Source organism: Charadrius vociferus, unplaced genomic scaffold (genome assembly GCF_000708025.1).
Source record: "Charadrius vociferus isolate BGI_N301 unplaced genomic scaffold, ASM70802v2 scaffold306, whole genome shotgun sequence".
Taxonomy (NCBI): domain Eukaryota; kingdom Metazoa; phylum Chordata; class Aves; order Charadriiformes; family Charadriidae; genus Charadrius; species Charadrius vociferus.
In genome coordinates, this window is record NW_009648963.1 from 4337251 (window position 1) to 4361858 (window position 24608).

Below are 24608 nucleotides of genomic sequence, written 5' to 3' on the forward strand. Positions count from 1 at the left end.
TGGAAATATCTAGACAGTGCTATTTCCCTTGGCAAAGTCTTCCACCTTCTAGTGATCTGCAGCTTGGACTTGCTGCGTGTATCCTTGTGTTAATAATTCGGGATGATTTCTTTCCATGAGTTTGTCGGTTTGCTTTCTGAACACATGCAAAATTTGGCATCTACCACACTAACCTCCTGTGACAATGAAGTCCACAATTTAACTGTTCACAGCACACTGAAAATCCTCCTTTTTTGTGTTTAAGACATCTTAGACAGTTAGATTTGATGTCCTTTACTTCTACTAGTATAATGCTCAGTGAATAATAATTTTCTATCTGCCTCCACTTTCCATTTATGTTTTCTTCATGTCCATCACATCTGTCCCTAAGTTATGTATTTTTCAGGCTGAAGTGTTCTTGTTTATTGTATTCATTTTTCATACAGAAGCAGGTTCTCTCATCATCCTTCCTCTTTCCAGCCTTTTTAACGCTATGACATAGTTTTTAAGACTGAAGAGAGAGAACTGTATGTAATATTGAAGTTGTGGTCACAATAGTTTAAACAATGATATAATGAAGTTTGCTGCCGCTATGTTCTTCTTAGTGCTTCCTGCCATCCATCTTATTTGCTTGACCAGTACAGAGCATTGAGCTAACATTATGAACATAATGCTAGATATTTTTTCCAAACCTGTGTCAAATTGCATTTATAAACTTCAAATATACCTGCTTTTTTATCTCTCAGTAGCTTGGCTTTGTAGAACCCCTTGGCAACAGTCTGGCATTGTTTTGGTCTTCCTAACACGAATAATTTAGCATCCTCAGCAAATTCAAGAAAATTTCTGGATGTTTTATGCATATGCTGTGAATCATGGGCCATAACAATTTTCCCATTTTGCCACAGATTCATTTGTGAACTCCCCTTGTTTCTTATTTCTCTTTGTTTCTCAGTCTATGGAAGGATATATGAAAGTCCTGTGCATCTAAGGATGGTGTTAGGAAAGTCCAAGCTCACCTGAAGCGCGTGCTTACAAGGGACAGTTCCTACTGCTGCATTTGTAGCTAAAAATAGTAAAAGGTTAAATAAGAAAAATGTGAAGTTTCCATTTTTTAAATATACAATTTTAATTTTAACTTTCTGTTGGATTTCATTGTTCAAGGAGGTTTTTTGAATATAGGTACATCATAGGCATTGTTATGCTGGCTTATTGATAGCAAAATTTTGAACCAGATCTTCTGGTAGTAAAGAGCTGCTTTTCTCCTCTGGGACTCCTGGCTGTCTCTCCATTAAGAAATCATTCATTACATCAAAAAACCTTAACCTTGGCATCATATTGTGCCTGTGACATCTTAATTTACATCCTAATTTACAATTGAAGTATCCTATCATAATAGCCTCTTTGATCATGATGTTTGTCACAATGAGGTATTATAACCAACCTGAAGGGGTGGCTGATGTCAACAGGCAGTGTCTCATTTCTCCATGTAGGTACAGAGTTACTGTCTGTACAGAATGCATACTATCTGTTGGTAGGCTTAAATTTTTCATAAAATTTAACTCTCCAAATGCTGTCCCATGTTGCACCACTACTTCCCTTCCAAGAAATGCTCTGTCTTTCCTGCAGACTTTGCCCTCTGCTATCACATAGTCTGGAGAACAAATCCTGTGAGGAGCAGCTGAGGGAACTGGGGTTGTTGAGCCTGGAGAAAAGGAGGCTGAGCAGAGACCTGATCACTCTCTATGACTACCTGTAAAGAGGCTGCAGAGAGATGGGGATCGGTCTCTTCTCCCGAGTAACAGGCGATAGGACAAGAGGAAGTGACCTCAAGTTGCGCCAGGGGAGGTTTAGATCAGATATTAGGAAAAATTTCTCACCAAAAGGGTTGTCAAGCATTGGAACCGGCTGTCCACGGAAGTGGTTAAGTCATCATCCCTGGAGATATTTAACAGACATATAGACATGACACTTAGGGACATGGTTTAGTGGTGAACTTGGCAGTGTTATGTTTGTTGTTGGACTCGATAATCTTAAAGATCTTTTCCAACCGAAATGATTCTGGGATTCTATGATTGTAACTGATTATCATTCTTCCACAAAGTTTGTGATATGCCAAATCCTTGTTTAAAGCCACATACAATTTTTTTAGGTTCTAGAATTTCTAAAGCAGTACCAGTCCTTAGTCCAACTGCCACTTTTCTGGGTTCTGTTCTGTTTAAATAGGAACTAATTTGATCACCCTGCCCTTATTATTAGCTGTGTTAAGTTTTGTCAGCTTCTAATATATTCTGTATTTGAGGATACAGCATCTTGATGATTTCAGCTGAAAGGACATATCATCCAGACACCTATCGTCTTATTACTTTTTTTTTTTTCAGTTTGTTTTTTTTTTTAAAAAAAAAACCCCTCCCCTGTAATCTTTCTAATTTTAAATGCCATTTGTCTGTTTCCATTTTGTTTTTAATGAAGTCATTATTGCTTCCAAAATCCCAGTTATTCAGCAGATATGTGCAGAATGACAATATTGCTCACCAAAGGTGAGCCCATATGCTAACGTGATTCCCAATTAGAAAATAAACAGTGGCTAACTTAAAAACACAGCTGCAGGGGAGCGGCCATGTAGGCTCTGCTTTCCCTCACGCCGAGAATCATGTGCTGGGGAGGAGGAATATAGGGAGAAGAAACATTCAAAATGGTGGAGACACAAATAATAATTAAAAAAAAGCAAATAGACAATATTTATCTGTAAACCTCATACAAATTCCTTGTAGCTTTTATATAGTCAAAACCTTCAAATAGACTTTTCTTCTTCGATAGCTCATGGGTTATTTTTGCAGGGCAAGAGTGTTTCGTCTGAAGTGCTGGGAGAAACGTGAGCTGTACTGTTACAGCTTTATGATTCTCTTGCTTTACGGAAACCCAACCAAAAAAAAAGAAATGTGTTTAAATCACTCCTGAACTTTAATAAAGGTTTGCTTCTATTTTGTGTCTTACAATGTGCAAGAAATGCTTTTGTCTGGACTGTTTTTTCTATCCGAGATATCCCCCTTTGAACAGAATGTTTCAGATCTGTATGAATTCCTACATTCTCTTCATAATTTGTACAGACTTTTCTCATGGTATTAGGTGGAAAATGCAAAAGCATCAGAGAGAAGATCTTATTAGGAGCTAAACTTTAATCCTTTGTAAATAGTTAACTGCAGAGCTGTGTGTATTATTTTGACAGATACATGCACTATGCCTCAAAGCCACTGTTACTTGAAAAATAGCAACATAAATCCATCTATCTGCATACTTCCCACATTATTTACAGCTTAATACAATACCCAAATGCATTCTGTGAAGTAGGTCCATGCTGTAGCTAAGGTTTATTACTACAGACATACCTCACAGACATAACCTAGCTATCTTTCAGCTAGGGAAGCTTCAGCAGAAAATATGTGTGCAAGGGTTCAAGAAAACAGAGAATGTGAGCATGTACTTTGGCAGTAAGACAGCACGATGCAGCTAGACTGCTGGACACACTCTGCAGTTAAAGGTAGACAGGATAGGTCATACCTTAGTGTCAGTGCAGATAAACACTAAGAAAACAAAAAAATTAGGAGAAAGCGACGGTAACTAGTGTGGTGCCTCTTAATCTTCCACCCCCCCGGCCCCCCGTTAGAGATGCGTTGATTTTCAGAAGCACCTAAGGACCCACTTGCAGTCTGCTAATGATGTCTGCCAACAAGCAATGACAAGAGTTACTTGTATGGACCACCAACAGCTTATGGACCAGTGGCTAAATAACAGTGTGCTAATGGCTTACTTGCTGAATCAGGAATTAGTCCAAGGTCTGGAGCTTCATCTTTAGCCAATGTTTTCCATTCTTCATGTTTATATCTCCTTCAAAGCTGCTAAACGCAGTTTTTCCAGCTTTTTAATTTCCTCTTACTTTTTCCTCTTGCAATGAAAGGACTGATCCTTTCAGTGTGGGCAGCAGATTTCTGTGTCCTTAGGGTGACTCATTGCATCAGAAACTTCCTCAATAATGCCACAAGATGCCAAAAAGAAATCATTCTCAAAGGCAAACAGAACCTATCACTTAACGGAGGAAAGAAGAGGCTGTGAAGGGACGTCAACTGAAATACACTGAAGGATGTGCGCACATACACATCAAGTGTTAAGGGGGGAAAGAGGGGCTTTATCAGCTATTGCTTGTCAGCCACCCCAATGATCCAGCATTTGGACCTTTCCTTTAAACATTCAGTATATTAGCAGCTCAGTCCTTTGGTTGTTCTTGTGTGGGCAAACCCTAGTAATGTTGCAGCTGAAAACATTGCATCATATGAAGACAGCTGAGGGCAAGCTAGAACAAAACTGGAAGTACTGAGAAGCTCCAAGGAAATAATAACATGGAATATTTCTTCTTTATATTCAGTTGGGGTGAAATTGAATGATATTTTACACACATAAATTCTTTGCTGAGTCAATGCCTTAATAAAACTAAACCATCTGATGCTTATATTTCTTCCCAAGCTTGGTATATACCACACTGTCCCTTGAAATGTTAACATCCAGGACTTTGAAGGTAGATGGATGGCCAAGGCAGGGATCTCTCTAAAGATTAGTGACCTTTTCTCCAAACCTTCCCTTTCCCAAAATGACCTAGAGCACCGATAAGAGCAGAACTCTGCTTTGTCCAGGAAAACTTTGTGAATCAGATCTAAAGAAAGTCCTACACCATTTGGAAGTAGCTATATAGTCAGTGCTATATGGCTAACCCCAAAACTAAAATCCATGGGTGGGAAAGTGTGCTGGTCAACAGCAAAATTCCTCAAAGGTCAGCTGAAATGTTACTGTGGGAAGTAGACTTGTGACAGAAGCTAGCTGCTCTGATTTCACAAGATTTTTTCCAAATATGAATATTTATCCTTATAGGTTCTATTCTAAGCCCATGAGGTCTCTTAGGTCATAAGCCATAGCTATTCTTTCGGCAGGAGGGAGGAGAAAGGAGAAAAGAAATGTGTTAAATACATTATAGGAACTTTAAAAAAATGTATTTATGGGCTATCATTAATAATTATTATTCTGAGCGTTGGGAGTAAACACTCTTAAACGGCAATAAACCCACCATTGCAGGATGTAATCCTGCTCTGACTTACACCATTCACCTCCAGTTTAACAGAATGAAGTTAATCTTATTTACACCTGAGCGAGAGTGCAACTGCCCCTTTATTCTTCAAAAAATCCTCCCTACAGGGACCGTTTCTTTTCTGATACTCCTATAATACAGCAAATTGGTATGTCCATTTGCGTACGTATCATGGGTGATCTGTTTATCAAGAAATGAAAGAACATTTCCTTCCAATTTCTGTTTTCCTTGTGATTGATATTAATTAGGTTTTCTGCAAAGCGCGGCTTATCTTGAACTGAACCCAAAGCAGATGAATATGTTGCTGTGCAGTAAGATTTTCTTTTCTTGAAATGAAGAATGGGATGAAGATGCTTATCTGAGATCAAACAGGCTTCAGGTAGAGTTTACATCAGCAGCACTTTGAAATTCATTGTTAGAGTATAGTTGGTATCAATAAGGAATGAGAATGGTACCCTGTATTGTGACTGCATTTATTAACTTATTTCCAGCAGCTAAAAAAGGAGAGCTGCCGTGTACCTCCAGTCGCAGTCTTTTCTTCCTGAGATGAAAGAGGCAAGCACAGTTCATAATGAAAATTAATGGAATCCCTGAGAACAGCTAAAAAGACCACTGTTAAAAATAAAAGCCTGTGAGTTTCCTCTGAGGTCTAATGTTAGTACACAGAGTTGAACAAAAGTTTGCAGTGCAAGGGCTGATAGCTTTCTCCAGCTACCCGCTAAGCCTCCTGCCTGCATGTCACAGCGAAGTGCTAGATGGGGATGCCCCAGCCAGCTGGAGCTGGGAGGTAACCCCAATTACACCAGCTCAGGTACCAAAAGCAGCACAGTTATACCCGTGCATCCCCCTGCCAAGTTACCGTGACCTGTTTCTCAAAGTGGAGCACCACACTGCCAGTCTTCCAGTACTTGATAGAGCCTGTTTATACCTAATAATATAGTGGAGAGGTACTCTGATCCTTACATTTTAGGAAGGCTCCAGGTGCGGATGCTAAACCTCTCTTTTCCAGAGTACTAGCCAATATCCTCTGCTGGTGTATTGTGAAATAGATCCAGTGACTTAATTTAATTCTCTCTTTACACCACACTGATGTAGGCTCTTTTTCCCCATCAGTTTCCCTATAATCCCCTGCTTAGCAGTTCTGCAGCTCCCTTCACCCCTCACTGAGCTCTCTCTGCTGCTCACACAGCCCGTCCAGCTCTCCCCCTCTCCTCCCTACGCTGCAGTGCAAGCTTTGGTATGCTCAAATCGCCTTTCTGCCAGAGCTTCACCACTCATACCAGTGGCAAAATAGTTTACACTACCCTGTTTTGTACAAGTGCAGCTTATCCCGGTAGCAACACGTTTAAATCCCAGGACAGCTAAACCCTTCAATACTGTGGCCATGTATGACATGTAACTAGATAGATGTATTACCCGGCAAGCGTTTCTCCCGCTCCAGGATTCAGAGAGGAAAGCTTTTGCCAGCTTCCAGCATCATTGCTTTTCTTCTTCATCATCTTTTTTTGCCCTTCTCTCTTTAGTGGAGTCCATTTGTTCCCTCCACCAGTATTTTCACCATCACTCTGCCAGTTATGGTAGTTACTAGCTTCTTAATAAAAGAGAATAGCTGGAAATTAGGGCTGCCATCTGGCTTTTATTATAAGAGAATGAGGCTTTTACCATCCCTTATTTTTCTTGTACTAAAGAAATGCTGAAATAAGAAACAAAATGGTTTGTTGGGTTTTAGTTGTTGTTGGGTTTTTTTGTTTTGTTGCTTTTTTTTTTGGTCACTGAGTCCCAGAAAGGGCCACCCCACTTTACAGCTGAAAGAAGTGATTTAGTCTCCATGCTAAATCAGTCTTCAACTTCTCCTAAGCAGAGACAGCCAATTGTGCCTAATTGTGTGTGGTAGTTCAACGATATGGACTACTGTTCATTGGGGATTGAGCTGCTCATTTTAGTTAGGACCACAAATTGAACTCAGACCAAGGTCCCAAAGAATAAAGCACAGTGTTTTATACATTAAGTCATTCCTCCTTTCTTACTTGGCCCGTGAAATGAATCAGGGAAAGATTATTTTCTGGGTAAATTGGTAGTAAAACCCTGATGCAGTCAGTTCCACGATTTGATTGCAGCCTGACTTCCACTTATTGAATATCACATCAAGCGGTGGTTCAAGGGTTTCATATGACAGCTTTAAAATCCGCAAAGTTTTCAAAGGTACTTACTACATTGTGATCAGGTCACAGATCTAAATGTCAGTATTGTATGCCTGATTTGCACATTTCAAAACGATTTAGTAATTTTTTCATTTTATCTGCATGCATGAAGTGATTTGGAATACAGAAACAATTTGGAATCATATTTAGTTTGTAACAGTTCAATTAACTTAAGTGCTGAAACATGCTTCTTTCTTAGTAACTAGTTTAATTGGTTACTATTGCAAGAACAGGTTTTGAAAGAATGCCTAAAAGGCCAGGGGCAAACTAAAGCCCACTCTAGAGGATCCATGCTCCTGCATAGGCATGTGTGAAAAAGAAATAGCAAACAGTCTTTGGGGTCACAGTGTAGTGTATGACTGCCAGTGGGAAAAGGACACGTAGCCTGAGCAAGAAATGGACTGCGCAGCAACTGCTGTTCTCCAACATAGTTACTAGCATAACCTCCGGTTCCCTTTGACTAATTTTATAACTGTTCAATAAGCAAGAACGGCAGAGCACAACAAGGTTAGACAATCTTAATGGTTCATTATATAATATATATTTAAACCTTGATCTGACCGGTAAGTAGAAAGATAAGGTAAAACAATAGAGGAGCGTGATTTATAGGATGTTGCCATGTGCCAATGGGAGGGAGTGTTTGTCTAATTAATTTAAGGAAACATCTGCTTTTCTTTTGAAAGCCTGACTTTTATTTTGCTAGAGCCAGAAATGTATTTTTTTAAAGCACTTGCACTTTGAAGCTTTTTTGCTTAGGTTTAAAAATAAAAAGGACATGTCTTTTCAGAGATAGTAAATCATCACGTACATTAATTCTGTTCTGTCACAGATGAATAAGGAAAATTTTGCATGGATTTTCACACTTCTATATGACTGCAAAGGCATGCCTGGGATTTTGGTGGGATTTTAAAATTTTATTTAGCTTTCTTTCACAAATCTGCATCATAGTGCAGAACAATGAAAAAACCAAAACCTATGCTAGATTCTGGGCTGACGAGAGGACTTGGGACTGCATTTATGTATTTCAAACTCTTTCAGCCACGAGATTTTTTGCTGCAGTAATCCAGCTGCAGCTTGCTCAGAGCACTGACTCTGTGCCTACATTGTTGAATGCTGATGGTACAAGGAAGAAGCGATGTCGTTCCTCTCCGAGATACTGGAAAGCAAATTTGAGGAGAAAGAGTAATGCCTTCACCAGGTCTCTGCTGATCAAAACTAAACGTCCTGTGCTTCTTTAAGAGGGAGAAACCTATTGAGTGCAATTTATTCAGCACATAAAGGACTCATGCATGTGTTTATGAAATAAATCAGCATTTGTTCTTCACTTTAGGTAATGAAGTTAGGAGCTGAGGTGTGGTACACCCCGAGAGCAGGTCTCACGACATCTGATTTCACCCATCCAAATTTTAGGTCTCTAAATCAGCCTCTGCGTTTCCTACATAGTTAATGAAGAGAAATCAGCACCTCAAGCAGGAACCATTCCCTCCTAACTGCTGTACAAGCTGCATGGGCTACAAGGGTTGGGAAGTGGCACAAGTCCACTGACATGGGGCAAGTCTAGGCACTCGGCTAGATTAACTAACTCTTGTACAGCTAAGGCCAGGTGAAATACAGCCAGTGTACAGGATTTACACTCTGGAAGTGTACAACCGTTCATTCCTTCAAATGAGAAAGTCTATTTTGATAGAAAAATGCACCGATATTGTTACTATAATGAGAAGTTCTGCATACCCTAGACTTTCAGATAGTATGTTAATAGACGACAATGATGTAATGTTGTAAGGATGTAATATATAATAATAAATGATGCAGGGTAAACTCAGTTTTCTAGAAAATAAGCTTGAAAAATCAGGATTGTATCGTATATATCCTTAATTCACTGCCAAGACCAATAAATTTGATATATAGGAATTACAGTCGCTTCATTCAAGAAATTGAATTAAGCAACTTCATTGTGAATAGGTATTAACTGTAGGTTGCATTTTGATGAACTTAACTGAAATAGCAGTAACATAATTTTAAATATTGCTTTAAAGATTATTTCACTTTCCATTCATTAAAGAAAAATGCTACATTGAGATAATAGCCGATTTTCAATTTGCCTCTTCAAGATTTCCAGTTTTACCACACCAAGCACTCAAGAACAACAGAGAAAAAAAAAAAAGGTGTTTTTTTAAATGAAAGTTTCCTTTTTTTTTCAGTAGGAAGAGGCAGACTCAAGAAATCAGGTGATGGATTGCCTTTAGGCATCCGTTTTGAGCACGAGACTGAGAGAAGCGAGGCTTGTGGTAACTGGAGTTGCAGGGGTGGGGAGGAGCGGAGCCCTGCTGGTCCGTCAGCGATGGTGGGGACTTTTCCTGGGGAGACCTTTGCCTAACTGTCAACACAGATATACCCAAATGCACAAGCTCACAGTGGAAATTCGTATCCATCGGTGGTATCAGTTCAGTTCCTGGCTTAAGGCACAAAACAAATACAGGAGTCTGATCCAGGAGCAGTGACCTAAGTTGGACCAGATCGTGAAATCTGCCCAGTCTTCAGGAGAAATAACCCCACCTGCTCTATCAGGGGCTGTGTTACAAGATGGGTCAAAAGAGGAGCATTAGATAAGACCAGTGAAGTGCCTGCAGGCAGATCTAGGCCAATACCATGGTGAACAGAAGCTCTTATGACCCCAGAGATGGACATGATGGTCATATGGGAAACAGCAGAACCAAGGAGAAAGCATGAGAGAAATGAGCAGAGGGAGCACTGCAGGGTTTTTCAGCCTGTGGTCTAGGAACCCCTCAGGTTATTGTCAACGGATCTATGAAGGAGAATTAAGGAAGGTAAGTGTACATGTACTGCGTTAAGTTTAAGGACAGAGGTGTCCACACCCCCACTGGGAAATGCTTAGGGACTGAAAGTTGGCAAAAGCTGAAAAAGCTGGTTTTAGTGAATTGTGTTTCCAGCAGCCTGTTTCCCCCCATAACTGAACCCGAGTTTCAATTGTACTCCTTGGCCTAATATTTGGCCTTTGTTTGCTTATGTTAATCAGGATGTTTAGTGCAAATTAGCATTATTGAAAAACAATTGCTATCCAAATTAACATTCTGCCTTTCATTTTACACCAAACCTGCTGGGCTTTTTTAGATAAACCCTGAATCAACTTAGCTGTAGTGTTTATGACTAAATGGATTCATTTTTTTTGGCTAAGTAGCCCTGTTCCTCCAATAGCACAATGCCAGTAGCAATTCATATCTATCAGACCATCCTCAAGGGTCAGCCAGGGTTGTTCCTGTGAAAGATATGCAGCTCCTTCCAGAATTTGTTCTTCGTATTCAAGCTGGGATTATTTTCAGTCTACAGATATATACACACATATGCACATATATGCACGTGTTTGTATATACATATGCATATAGATATACTTATACCACTAGTATATACCACTAGACACCAATAGTTTTATTTTTTAATTACTTTGTTAATTGCCTCCATTAGTATATCTGCATTTTATCTACATATTGTCGGAAGGGAGCACCGCATAATAAGGAGAAGTACAAAGAGAGGGAAAGTAAAACAACGTATGACTGCAAAAGGATGCCAAAAATTAATCCACAAGAGGTTTTTAATTTCAGATATCCAGCTGAATGGGCTGGCTGGAGGCTCTGCTCTGCCTCATTACATGATTGCTACAAAGTTCAACAAGGAGGCAGGAAAAGCCCTTTGTTACATATGCCCTAGGAAAATAGGTAAAAAGGAAATAATATAAATTATGTCTTTTCAAAGTAATATGATGAAAATGATGATATTGTAACTCTGAAGACTTCTGATGAACATTTTATCCTCAAAGAGCACTTAATTCACAAAGGAACATCTCTCTAGCCCAAAGCCTGGAGAAACAATATGAGCATTTGCAAAGACTTTGTACTATACCAGAGAGGTCTAAATATGAAGACTGTAAAGCATGAACATCTCTGGAACAAACTTGTCTTTGGGATCTCAGATAAAGCACTTTGCCAGAGCCTGGTTTTCCAGTGATTTCATCAAGGAGGTGATTTCATCAAAAGCTAAAGGAGAGCTAGTGCAATGCTGAAGTGATAAAAACACAAGGACGAGAAAGTAAAGCCATTGAAGGGTGCAGCAGGGGTATCTTCAAATCTTTAAATACTTTTTCCCTTAATAATAGACATTCAATAGAACAGAGCAATTATTTCCCTTTACAGATCTGAATAGAAAGATTTCTTAAGTGGGAGTTAGATAGATCTTATTAAATAAATAGGATAGTGCCACATGTTGTAAGTACAAAGCCAGATATAATCAAAAGAAATGACATCTGCTACTTACCCCTGAAGAGCCATGGTAGTAACACTCAAAAATAGAGTGGAACTTTCAAATACTGTGCCTGTATGCAACACAGTACAAACCTCAGTCTTTAGAGTAACTGTTGGTATGGGTGTCCTGAGCACTCCTGCAGAAGCCAATGTGTTCCCATAATTTTCTGCAAAGCTGTAGCAATTTGAGGTGATCTGGGCAGGCTGTGCTGGGAAGCCACCTGCTGTTGTTGCATCTAACACTAACGATTTCAATTTAGAGATGCTATTGAAAAATACCAAAGTTATTAATAAATAAAAGAACAAACAAATAAATGCATTCTTGAATATAGGTGCTGGAACAAATCCTTAAAGTTTCATCACTGTTAACTGAATCTGTTGAAGGAGATGTTTTCCTAGTTTATGACCAAAGATTGGAAATGGCATTTAAAATACTGCAACCAGCTATGAATTTAATAATAGAACAAACACATGGAAACAGGGAAAAAAAAACCACCAAACCCCTGTTCAGTTGCCAGATACAGCCCTGTATAAATGGAGGAAGGGATTTGTAGGAGTTTATTAGCTAAAAGTATCTATTACCAGTTCACTTATCTTGGACTGGCTGATACACCATCCCAGATTTAAGGAAATGACAATTTCCTTCAAGTAGAAGTGGTCTCTGATTGTACCTGCATGGTGCCCAGCCTGGGGTTCTTTGGATCGCCAGGCCAGTTCCCTCTCCTGGGAAGGAGCCAAGATGGCGTGGAAGCGCTGTGGACCCTACAGTCTTGGGGACAGAGGGTACCTGCAGAGCTGTTTCAACAGATGCTAGTGCAGTGTGAGCAATAAACCAGGTACTGTTGCTTTCCACCTTTTAGTAGTTCATGGGCATATTGGGTTAAACTCAGAGGGTCTGAGTCTACCCATTCCCAACAGCTTGTAGAGCACAAAAATCTGTTTTTAAATAACAGCTTAAGGAATAATTATTTCTTTTTTTAAGCAGCCCTGAAGTCAGTTACTATGACTGCAAAAATATAGAAAACAGGTTTGAGATGAATGATTAGAAATGCTCAAATTACCACGAGTTAAACAGGTACTGTGTATCTCCTGACCACTTTGCAAACAACGCCATGAATGCCTGTGAGCTGTCATGACCACAGAGCAGAAGTCATTCCCTTTGTCTCCATTTGGGATGGTGACCCAGGCAGGAAGGCTCTTTGCAATAATGTCAGCCAGGATGTAAGAAGAATCAGAGCTTCTTGCTGGCCTGTGGGAAGTAATTCTTCTGCAACATAAGAATGTAGATATAGCCTACAGCCTTGTTTGGAGAGAAAACTACTACTGGAGTTTGTATTTTATTGTAAAAGATGAGTTTCCCAGTGACATATCCCAGTCTGCATGCACATATACATTTTATATATCAGGGTATTGATATGTATATACACACACATATAAACATGCTTATCTGGTATATTTGCAGGTGTGCACATATGTTGGCTGAAGCCAGGCATGCCAGCGGATCACTGAAGATTGAACATACCTTAACATGTTAAACAAGTCTTATAGCCCTGGTAAAGGAGCCAAAGATTCGTATGTCTTCCAGTTTTACCAAAAAGAATAGTTTCCTTGGCATTACCTGAACCTGTGTGAGCAAAATGGAGCAATGAACGTATTGTGTAATGTTTCTCTCTGCACAGAAGAAATAAATAGTTCCAAGGGCCAGATACTGCCCTTGGCAGCATAAAGTAATAAAGGCAGACATAACCAGGAGAAAGAGAAAACATTTCCTATTCATCCAAGAAGAGCCACTCTAACAGGACTTGACAATCCACTTTCCCATATTCAGAGGCACTTGAATTGACAATATTAGTTCTGTAGCAAAGGACATAAACTCTGGAGTTGACCATACCCCTGCTTTACTATGTTCTCATTATCATTGAAAGCTATGACTGATTCTTCTAGAGATTCACCACTAACCAGCATAATGAGAGATGGACTTCCATGCTCTCCGTTTCTCTGGATTTTGCACAGATCTTCAGGTTATTTCCCTGTCCAGTTAAACCTAATTTTCTTTTTTGTCTATCTTTAGCACTTTGGAGCGCTGAACATCGTCATTTCACGTCTTGTAAAACTGTCCCATGCACATTGTAGCAGAGAAAAAAACCAACCCTAAATCTAAATAAGAATAATGAAATCCCATAATTAACATTTCTATTAGAGAGTGAGAATAGCATCTGTGTGTTAGATGCAATAAACACAAATAAGGCAGAATAATCTCCAGTCTTGTATTAAGATGCGAAACATATATTTATTACTTTGAGTATAAATGTTCCATTGCTATTTGCACAATGATTAAGAGTAGTTTTCAGAAAATAAATCTCTTTCTTAATAGTGCAAAGAATGAGAAGGATGGAGAATAAATGGGAGTTTAAGGGGATGCTAAAGTTCTCCCATGAGCTTGGATGAGATTTATGTGCAATGTGAATAAAAAATGTATATGACAGCACAGGATTCACTTTGTTGTTGGTTCCTATTCCATTTGTCTAGCCTAACTGTATTCTTTGCCTCCCAGACATATAGTGAGTCTGGCATTGTTGCGAAAGCGAGGGAATAAACTGCCAGTCAGCAGCTATTCGTGGCAGCTTAACCTCATCCGATCTCATCAGACCCAACATTGCAGAGCAAGACCAGTGCCATGAGATTTGGAGTAAAAGCATAAATAGCTACCTGCAAAGCTGCTTCTGCTAGGAAGGGGCATCCTAGGAGGCTCACTACGGAGTGCTCTTATTATTGCTATGCCTTTTCCATTGTTAAATGAATACGTAGGTTCTTCAATTATATATCAGCTTTCATAAAATGTCAACAGCTTAGTACCAGCATAAGCAAGAGCTGGTGGGGTTGTGATATAGGCCTGAAAAGTCTCTCTGTCTAGCTTCAGAGCTATGAGGCTTCATGCTCAATGTTTTTTGTCCATCCCCTGTCCACTCTCATTAACATTTCCACAAAAATCTCACTACAGTTGCCCAGCTGTAAATATGCAAAGGTCTGGATCTGAGACTACTGACACCTTATGAGTTAGATGGACAACGTCTGGGTGGCTAGGAAATAATACCAATACTATTGAGCCACTAAAATGGAGGGTTCCACTGGGTTTTTTCCCCCCATTTCCTGAGGGGATGAGACTTGGGTGCGTCTGCCTCGTGCCCATGTTCCTTCTACCATGCTCCCATTGCCCGTATGCTCCTCCTGCCTGCGTTGTTTCCTCCTGGATCCCATTCCCCAGTAACTTCTGATCACGTCGGTCCATTTCAGCAAAATTTGGTAGAGGGGTAGAAGCCCTCAGCATACCACACTCTAGCATATCATGTTTTATTTCATGAAACCGGGGGAGAGGCGGAGGCAGAGACACTCTCCGTTATCTCCACTGCTGAGGGAAAGGCTGCAGAGCTGCCTCGGCCAGATTATTACAAATCAGAGAATCCACACGGGAGAGTGCTGCAGTAAATCAGCCCCTGCATGATCTAATGCTCAAGGAACTATTTGTGGAAGAAAAATTATACTTGTTAGCTGCAGAATTATGCCAGCTGTTGGCTCAGCGTACGACAGCCGTTACATGAATGGCGTCCCCCCACGGTGCTACGGCCACCCTCCTGCTGGGGTGCCAGCGCTCTCCACTGGGTCCCTGGCACCCCACAAAGTGTCTCATGGTTGGCTTGTGGTCACTGAAAGGGCACATAGCACTCTGTCATTGTTTGCATAACTGTCATGTATTGGAGGGCAAAGCGGTGGCTGAGGCTGTGACATTGCTAGCGGGCAAAGCTGAGGGCTGTGGGAAATGTCAGGAGAAATATCTGCCACGTTGGTTGTAGCACGGTGCCATTTGCTGGTCTTACCCCCAACAAACTTCTCCAGCTCCATGTAAGTACATAATTGCATTAGAGACCGCTGTCGTAGGAGGCAGTTTCTTCATTGCCTCATATATGAAGTAGAAACTCATATCACATAAGCAAAGTTCACCTCGTTTATAGGAAAACAAGAAGTCTTAGGCAGTCATGCTGTTGTATAAATACCATAACATTTTCTAAGAATCACAGAATCTTCTAGGTTGGAAAAGACATGTAGGATCATCTAGTCCAATCACTAACCTAACACTGACAAGCCCACCACTAAACCATGTCCCTAAGCACTATATCTACACAACCTTTAAATACCTCCAGGGATGGGGACTCCACGACTGCCCTGGGTAACGCATTCCAATGCCTGATGAATGCCTGATGAATGCCAATTTTGTCCTTCTTGAGACAAAAATGGACAAAATGAGCAGTTTGACTAAAAGATGCCAAAGAGTTCCTGAACACTGAGACACGCAACAGTAGCATAGGAATGTCCAAATTGTGGTTTGCAAACCACACACATCCTTGCCTGTTCAAATGCGGCTCCTGTGTCCAAACCATCCTACTTGACCAGATCAGGACAGTGCTTTTGTGGGGCTGCTGGGAAATCCAGGTCACTGCACAAGGAAAGAAGATGGCATGGGCTGCTGCAGACAGCTTTGCCGTGTTGTTGTGGGATACAGATGCCCATTCAGCCCTTCCCATCCTCTCCAGAACAAGAGAAGGCCCATCACCTATGAAGCCCCATGGCACATCTCTAGCAGCTCAAACTTCTGCACGTTGGTCAAAGAACTTGACCGACAGGGCCTTAGTGGCACAAAAGCAACTTCAAAGTAGCGCACAGATCCTGCCGGGTCAGTCAAAAGCCTCTTGCTGAGATTAGGCAGGACTAGACGTCACTGCTCTGCCATCAGCATTGCCACCAGTGGTCCCAGCAACCCTGGGACAGTCCTGGCCAAGCACTTCTTATTTTCCAGAGAGCAGGAGCCAAAAATAACTAGATCTATTTCCCCCTAGGGTTGAGAAAAGCTGTGGCTCTAAGTTTTATAATGGTACTTCTGAATGCCCCTCTTCCTTTGACCACACAACAAAGAACAAAATATTGCAAAACTCAGATTCCCTGGTCACCCGCCCCAGGTCAGACAGGTACGAGCACACGCAGATGTGCTCACCCCGTACTGCAAGTGAACTCCTCACCTTGCAGTGAGGAATCGCATCCCAGCTTCCCACTGAGAGTTCGGACATGCTTCAGCAAAGCATCCCACTCACACGGCCGTCACGCCGTGGGAGCCGAGTCCCTCCCAGAGCTCGCCAGCAGGTTGGCGCAGGGCAATTCCGCAAAGCTGCAGCTGGAGGTTCCAGAAGAAGCCATCACGCTGCTTTCACCCAAAATGTCAGCATTGCAGCAGGAGCAATGGCAGCACTGCAGCAATGCAGCAACGTTTTGTACCCTCTGGCAAACAGGATACGTAAATAAAAGGGTTTCTATCTAAATTCCATTGTGTGCAGATTTGTACCAAAGAATTGTTGTGATGTGCATCATTATGTCTCATTATGTGATTGCAAGTAACCTTTTGTGTAGCAGACACAATCCACGTAACACACTGTGTGACCAGTTTACAAAACCAGGCTCCTTCAGAAGGGCGAGTAATTAATCATTATTCAGCAACAGCACTCACCACTCCACTACTTGCTGGCAGGAGCGTACAACCGAGGGCATGCCTAGCTACAACAATACATTATTCATGCCATAGAAAACTACAGTTAGCTGTGGTATTGTTCCAATAAATGGTTAAAAAAAGAAAGCACTCTGCTAGTTTTCAAGTGTGTGGCTGATATTTTTTTTTTCAATAAATTTACTGCCAACACATTGCATGAATAAGCTTAGGCCCGAGTTGCAACTGCTGTACGAGAGAATTAGTATAAGGCACCAACGTGCGTTTTTCATAATGCCAAAGTCAATAATGCGAGGACAACGAGAAGATCTCTCGAATGCCTTGCCTTGGAGGTATAGCGCAGTAACTTTATGGCTGTAATAATTTTATTACTTTATCAAGCACTAATTTAATAGAGAATGGAATGCACATTGTCAAAAATAAATTGTAGCAAATATTTTATTCGACTTAGAGTCCTAATAGTAATTTACATATCGTGCTCTTTAGGACATGGTTTTCTTCATACTTAGCTTCGGCTTTCATTTGCACTACATCTGGCTGACAGTCTATCGTGACGCAAATAAGGCACATGAGACTATTTACATTTGATCACTGTGCACTATTTACACAAGCCGGGGTTAATGCAAAAGGCTGACAAGGGTTGGAGTTTAGCCACTGATTTTGGAGTGGCTGGAATTGTACCTGTTTTCTGTTCAGCTGCCTTTGCCATAGAGCAGCTCAGCTCCTCTCTACCAGCAAATACCATAAGAAAATAGGCGGTATGCAAGCGCAAACCCTTCTATCGTCTTGTACTTCACCACACCTGCATCCCAAAAAGGTACATTTCACCTCACCGTTTACCACACCAGCGTGTATAACTTTTCCAACTGAGGCCATTAGTGAATTTTATTTTTTTATTGTTTTCCTTTATATGGGAGTCTTTTTTTCCCCACTAATTCCATTTGAATTTGGAAGAGCTCAATTCATGAGGTCCGGTCACATCATTAAGGTTATAGATTTTTTTTTATAAAAGAGAATCAGAAATGCCTTTGTAAAACTGTGAGTTCAGAAGAAGTTGAAAGGAAGCTGCAATAATTCAAAGGAACCTCAAAAGCTAAACATGTTTTGAGGAATAGGTTTCCAGCTGCAGAATAACTATTTCTAACTTCACCAAAATTTGTCACTGAAAAAAGCCCCAACCTTTCATTTTGCTTTGGGTTCATAGACTGCTAATATTTTGGGTTGAGGTTGTTCGACTGAAAAAGCATAAACACTGATCAAGTGCAACATTTACGATTTATATATGTATCCCATGCAGCTGCAGTTTCCATAGTTGCATTGCACAGACGTGGGCCATTCAGCAGAGTCACATCCTGGAGCAAAAGATGACTCGGCTTTCTCATTTTTTTCGGCAGAGCGGTGTAAGGAGAGCACAACAACAGGAAGCACAGAGGATATATTCACTTCCTCTCATGTAGGATTTCATTTTCTTCTTTGCTGAGAAGACTAGTCTCCTTTGTCCCGAAATATTAACAAATATACCAGCTCCCAATGAAGACAGACTGCCCTATGTCTATCAATAGAATCTATATAGAATCTTTTCCCTTAGGGATTAATTCAACTTTTGATTCAATCTGAGCTTTAAATTATGATGTTACAAACCTCCAAGGAACTACTGTACTATTTGTGACCTTCTTTATTACTTTCTGCTGTTTGATAAAGTACAGAAAATTGATTTATAGTTTAGTTTGCTTGTGAACATGGAATATCACTGGTGAGAGTGTGATTCGCAGAAAAGCAGGGAAAGTTGGAATTAGTTAAAGTTTAATATAGCAGCTTATTAATTAATGGTGAAGGACAATTGAGTAACTGCACGTTAATCTTGAATGAGATTCTGGAAGCCTAACATGACATAATACCGATGAATCAAGGCATCTTGCAAGAGTTGGATTTAAAGTTTTCAAAACATTTTCTGCAAGGAAGAATTTTGTCCATCGCTTCCACTTCTCTTCCCTAAACCTCCCCTTCTTCCGCTTACGACCTGATGGGCGCTTCTGTGTTTTCTGTAAGCATTAAAGGTTAAAGGTGGCAGGCAAGGCCAAAGTTTTCCAAATGGAGCCTAAAATTAGGCGTTGGTGTCTGTATTTGGATTCTTAGGCCCCAATCCAGCAGTCTATTTTTATTCAAAGCAGCCGAGCACTTGACTTCAATGGATCTAAAAACACTCGCGCTTAAGTGCTTTGCTGAATCAGGACGGACTTAAGCACAAATGTAAATGCTGTGCTGAATTGGGGCTCTAAATATGTGGCTTGATTTTAAAAGTGCTGAGAGCCGGCAGGTCTAATTGAAGTCAATGGGAGCTGCGAGATGCTCAGCGTTTCTGAAAATCAGGCCACTCATTGAGGTGCCTGACTCTGATTTCAGGTGCTCAGCTTGCAGCGTTCGCCGTGGGAGAAAATGGTAACCCAGGAGAACAGGCAATGGAAGGGATGATTTCTTAATAAATGAGAACCTGATTTTATGCAAGAAACCTTAACAACATAAAATGAGGGGAAGAGAGCAAAAAGCAATACTTTCATGGAAATCTAATAGAGTGCTTTGTTGCAAGCATCAAAGTGCTATACAAAAATAGGAAATGAATAAACAAATCGAATTAAAAAGCCTAGTAACTGGAGAAATATTGGGCTAAATTCATGCCTTGTGGAACAGCAGCAACCCTGATGAAGTACATCAGGCACGGATTTGGCCCACTTCGTTTTGAGTATTAATTTGATCAGGAGCAGTGACTCAACAACGCAAAGCCCACACAGCGAAGAACTTTGCTCTGCCACCATTGCAAGCTACGAGCACAATAGTTTGGCTTAGAAAATGGTAAAAATGCAAATGCTAAACATTTTTGCAAGTAAAAAAAAAAAAAAGCCCACTTCGTTTTGAGTATTAATTTGATCAGGAGCAGTGACTCAACAACGCAAAGCCCACACAGCGAAGAACTTTGCTCTGCCACCATTGCAAGCTACGAGCACAATAGTTTGGCTTAGAAAATGGTAAAAATGCAAATGCTAAACATTTTTGCAAGTAAAAAAAATGAACAGCAATGTTAGGAACAGAAATGAGGTGGAGGCTAGTCGTCTTGAGAAAGGCGATTTTTTCAAGTGAATTCAGTAGCCCTCTCCATCTAAAGACCACAAGCAGGCTGCCCACCAGCTGCAGAGGCTGCTCTGCGCCACTCCTCGCACCAAGCCTCGGGTACCTTCTGAGGCACACATGAAGATGAGGAGACTCAGTCATACAGTGTTGTCCTCTTAACCCCCAGAGAAGGCTGTTGACACAACGGGACAGGCCTACAGTGGTACGTTGGCTGCCTGTGAACGAACCCTGGGCAAACCAAAGAAAAGCAATTCCTTCCCCTTTTCATGTGCAGGTGAAGGAGAGGGCTATGAGTATCCTTTGCCAGCCTCTCGCCCAGCTGTTGCCTGCCCAGTGGCAATACTGGTGTGGAAGCCCACCATGCTGCACCCTGTACTGTCCGGGAAGGATCCAGAAAACCCGTGCTTGTCCAGCCACCTACCTTTTGGATCCTCCTGGCCTCTCTGCTGAGACAGGGAGGCTGGTGAAGGACTCTCATGATGGTGCTTTTTCCTAATACAGGTATTTATCATCTCAGGATGGAAGGTATCGACCATTTTGGACTTGTCAGTCCTTACTACCTGCACAACTCGGATCCAAGTAGAAAGGCCTTTACATTCCCCACCCTCTCCTAACTTGAGCCAGCAACTTTTAAAACTCCACTGAGCATTTTTCAAAAGTTTTCCTACAAGGTTGATGTCGGCCCTTCAACAGCCTTGGGTACTCACGGCAGAAAGGCGGATAGCACCTTTCTACCATTAAATATATTAAAACTAGTGGTTCTGTCCCCTGCTTAAAGTGCAGTAACGCAGGTGTGATCTGGACTACTATCTGAAATCAATTACGACCATTAGAAAGAGTAACAGAAAACCCAGTACACAACCAGTTGTGTTGGTGGGGGACACATACCTGTCATTTGTGATAAAAAAGAGAAACAGAAGTGGATTTGAAACATTTGTTTCCCTTTATTTGCTCAGTGAGGCTGATGCGTACTGCACATTAAAAAAAAAAAAAGAAATCACAGGAATTTTCATACAATGAATTAAACCACAAAAGTACATGTAGAATTGGCAGGTGGAAAACAGCCCAGCTTGGGCTTAACTAATATCTTGCTTTCCCTGTTCAGCATAGTCCAACCAATAGCTTTACATGTTCACCTACTGTACCAATCTTACAGTAGCTCCATCAGGTCAGTGGTTCACATTATTGAAAATGTCTGTCACATAGGTACAAATTTAGAATCATCACATTATATTACATGGCTATTCTAGGTCATTTATAGATCAGATCTTATACTACAGTGATTGAAGTTCTCATTACAGCCATCAAAAAGGACACATAATCATTACCTACTGTAAGCTTATATCTAAAGGGATGAGAAGGTGTGGTTGGTTTGTTGTTGGTTTTTTTTTTTTTCAACTGACCCAAGTATTATACCCCAGAGGCACAAACTTTCCTCTCAGTGCTGTTCTTGGTGATTGCAGCCCAACTGCTTTTCAGAGTAGTTTCACACAGATATTATTCTTCAATTTTAGGCTCCCTCTGTTTGGCTTTGGATCATTTTAGGTTCTGTAGGAATTACTTTCTTACAGCTCTAGGAAAGACCATAGTTTCTAAGTATCAGTTCTGTTACCTGTATTGCAGATGTGGTACTTACCACAGCATGAAAGCGACAGTACAATCTTCATCTAAAAGACACACGGAGCTATGCTGCAATTTGCCTCCGGTGACAATGTGGTACATGTGCTAATTTGAAACGTTCTTGGGGGAGAAAAAAAGAAAAGGAAACACCGAGTTCATATTTTGATGGGTTACCTACTGCAGTGTCTACAAAGGACACAAATAGCTTTATTCAGCAATCCTAGCTCTATTAATTTCATATGTAATTTGTAAATCCACAGAGGAAAGCCATCTTCAAGATGAGAATGTTTGCCAGGCCAGTGAAAAAAAAAAATTGACTCATGTCATTATGCCTGCTTGGTGAAAAATAAATAATCCCCCCCCCCCCCCCCAAACCCCACACCAATTTATTCATGTCAGCAATCTAGGGCAAAAGAGAATGTATTTAAAATTTAATCACAGAAATTTAAAGGCAAAATAGGTAATGCATCTGGTCCTTGAACACATAATATGATATACTAAATATTGATTTCTTAAAAATAATTTATTGCTTTTAATATTTTTCTTTACAACAGAAGATACTCAAAATCCAGAAAGGAAAACTGTAAACTTTTAGTTTGGCATTCACACAAAGTTAAAATACCTGCATTTTTAACCTACAGAGCAACAACAAGAATTATGCAGATTAAAGAATGTTACGGTCGTAACACAGAACCTCCGAAAGAGTTCTTTTCTTTTTTTTTTTTTTATTGCTATCTATCTACTGAGAAGTAAGAAGCCAAAAAGTCAAGCAAGCATCCGACACGACAGACAGTGGAATCTCTCAGAACACAATATGCTGGTGATAAAATGAATGCAGCCTTTAAAATCAACTGCACTGGCATGGGGGTGGAATCAGTTTTCTAAGATTGGGAGTGGGAGAGGAGATTAAATAGTTCGGTGTGCCATACCTTTAAGAGGAGTCATGAATGCCAAACAGTAATAGAATACCAAATCTATACATTCGCAAGCAAATTCCAAACTTTGCTGATTCAGTCTCGAGACTCCGAGTTCAGATGAAATTCTGATGCTCAGAATAGCAGTAGTTTACTCTTGTGGTTTTTTTCTTTCCTGAAGTTTCTATTTAATTTAGCAGAAGCAATGTCATCAGCAACAATGTCATGGGCACATCTGAGGCCATGCTAGTGCATAGTAAAAAAAAAAAGAAAAAAAACCAAACAACCCACTGCTTCTGCAAAAGCTGAATTTCCAAACGAAGCACTTACTCCAAAAGGACAACCGTCATGCATCCTAGGTATAAAATTTCCACTGGCCTTTTTATTATTTTAGTCATCTCATAATTTATAATAAATAGGATAATTGTAACTGATAAATATGTCTCTTTAGTAAACAAAGGAATGAAGGATCGGTATTTATACAGGATGCATAACTGTAAAAAATATAGATAAATACCATCATTAAACTCTGCCAATGAAAAGATTACTGGCTTCAAGAACAGTGTTTAGACACAGAATTACTGTAAAAATCATACTGTACTTAGTACCTCAGCATATTTTTATCAAATTAAAATCACAAAAATTAAAACAAAATAGCATTTTAAAAAGATTTTTGACCTCTAGTTCCAAAACTACTGTTGATACATAAAATAAAAACATTTCTTAATGATTACCCATTTGAGAGACTTTACATAAAATTATGGTATCTCCTAGAAAAATTTAGATGAGAAAATTTCACTCCCCTAACAAATTCAGTGTATAAAACTGCAAAAGAAAGTCAAGCAATGAGAAAAATGTGGAAAAATACTGCAGAAGTGGTTAATACCTTTTGGGCTAGAATAATTCTTGACAAAATTCTTATATAAGCTCACCAAAGAAAGGATGAATGTGTGCAAAGCGTTTTTGCACTCAGACACGCGCGCGCACACATATACACACGCACACCCTCACCCACACGCTCTTCTCTCTTTTTTTACAATCAAATATATATAAGCGTAAGTTCAGCTTTCTACATATGTTAGTGTACAATAATTGTTTCACCTCATAATTACATTTGAGTATTCTTAAGAAAAAATCAGCAGTTTTTGAAAAGAAGGCTGCATTTACAGTGCATAGCTGTAACAAAAAAGAACATCGTCATACAGTATGTACATAAATAAAAATACTCCATTTAACATTTGTAAATACTCAACTACTTTAGAGAATGTAGCAAATAAACTATCTGTGCACACACCCAGATAGTTATATCCAACTCTGATTAATAATGTAACACCACGTCCGCTCATTAGAATAAATTGCTGAACAAGCTGCACATTTGACCATTAACAAGGCTTTGAAAATTTTGCTGTGGAAGATCAACGTTGTAGACATTTACATGGGTGTCAGAATTAAAAGATGAAACTTCAAAATGCTAGGGAAGCTTGAGCCTTTTATTTTCTCTTCTGCAAGGACTGAAAAAAAAACCCACAAAAAAAAAAAAAACCCAAAGAAAAGTAAAATCTTAAAACAAAGCTAAAACAGATTGTAGGCTTCTGGGACCTGTGGTTTCTTCTGGATTGTCATATTATCACTGTGTTGTGAGAAGAAGCTTCATTTAAAAAAAAAACCCAAACAATGCAGTGTCTGATTCCCAGACATCAGCAGCCATAGTTCTCAAATTTGTCTTTTTTTTTTTGTTTGTTTTTGTTCTTTTTTTGTTAAAATGCA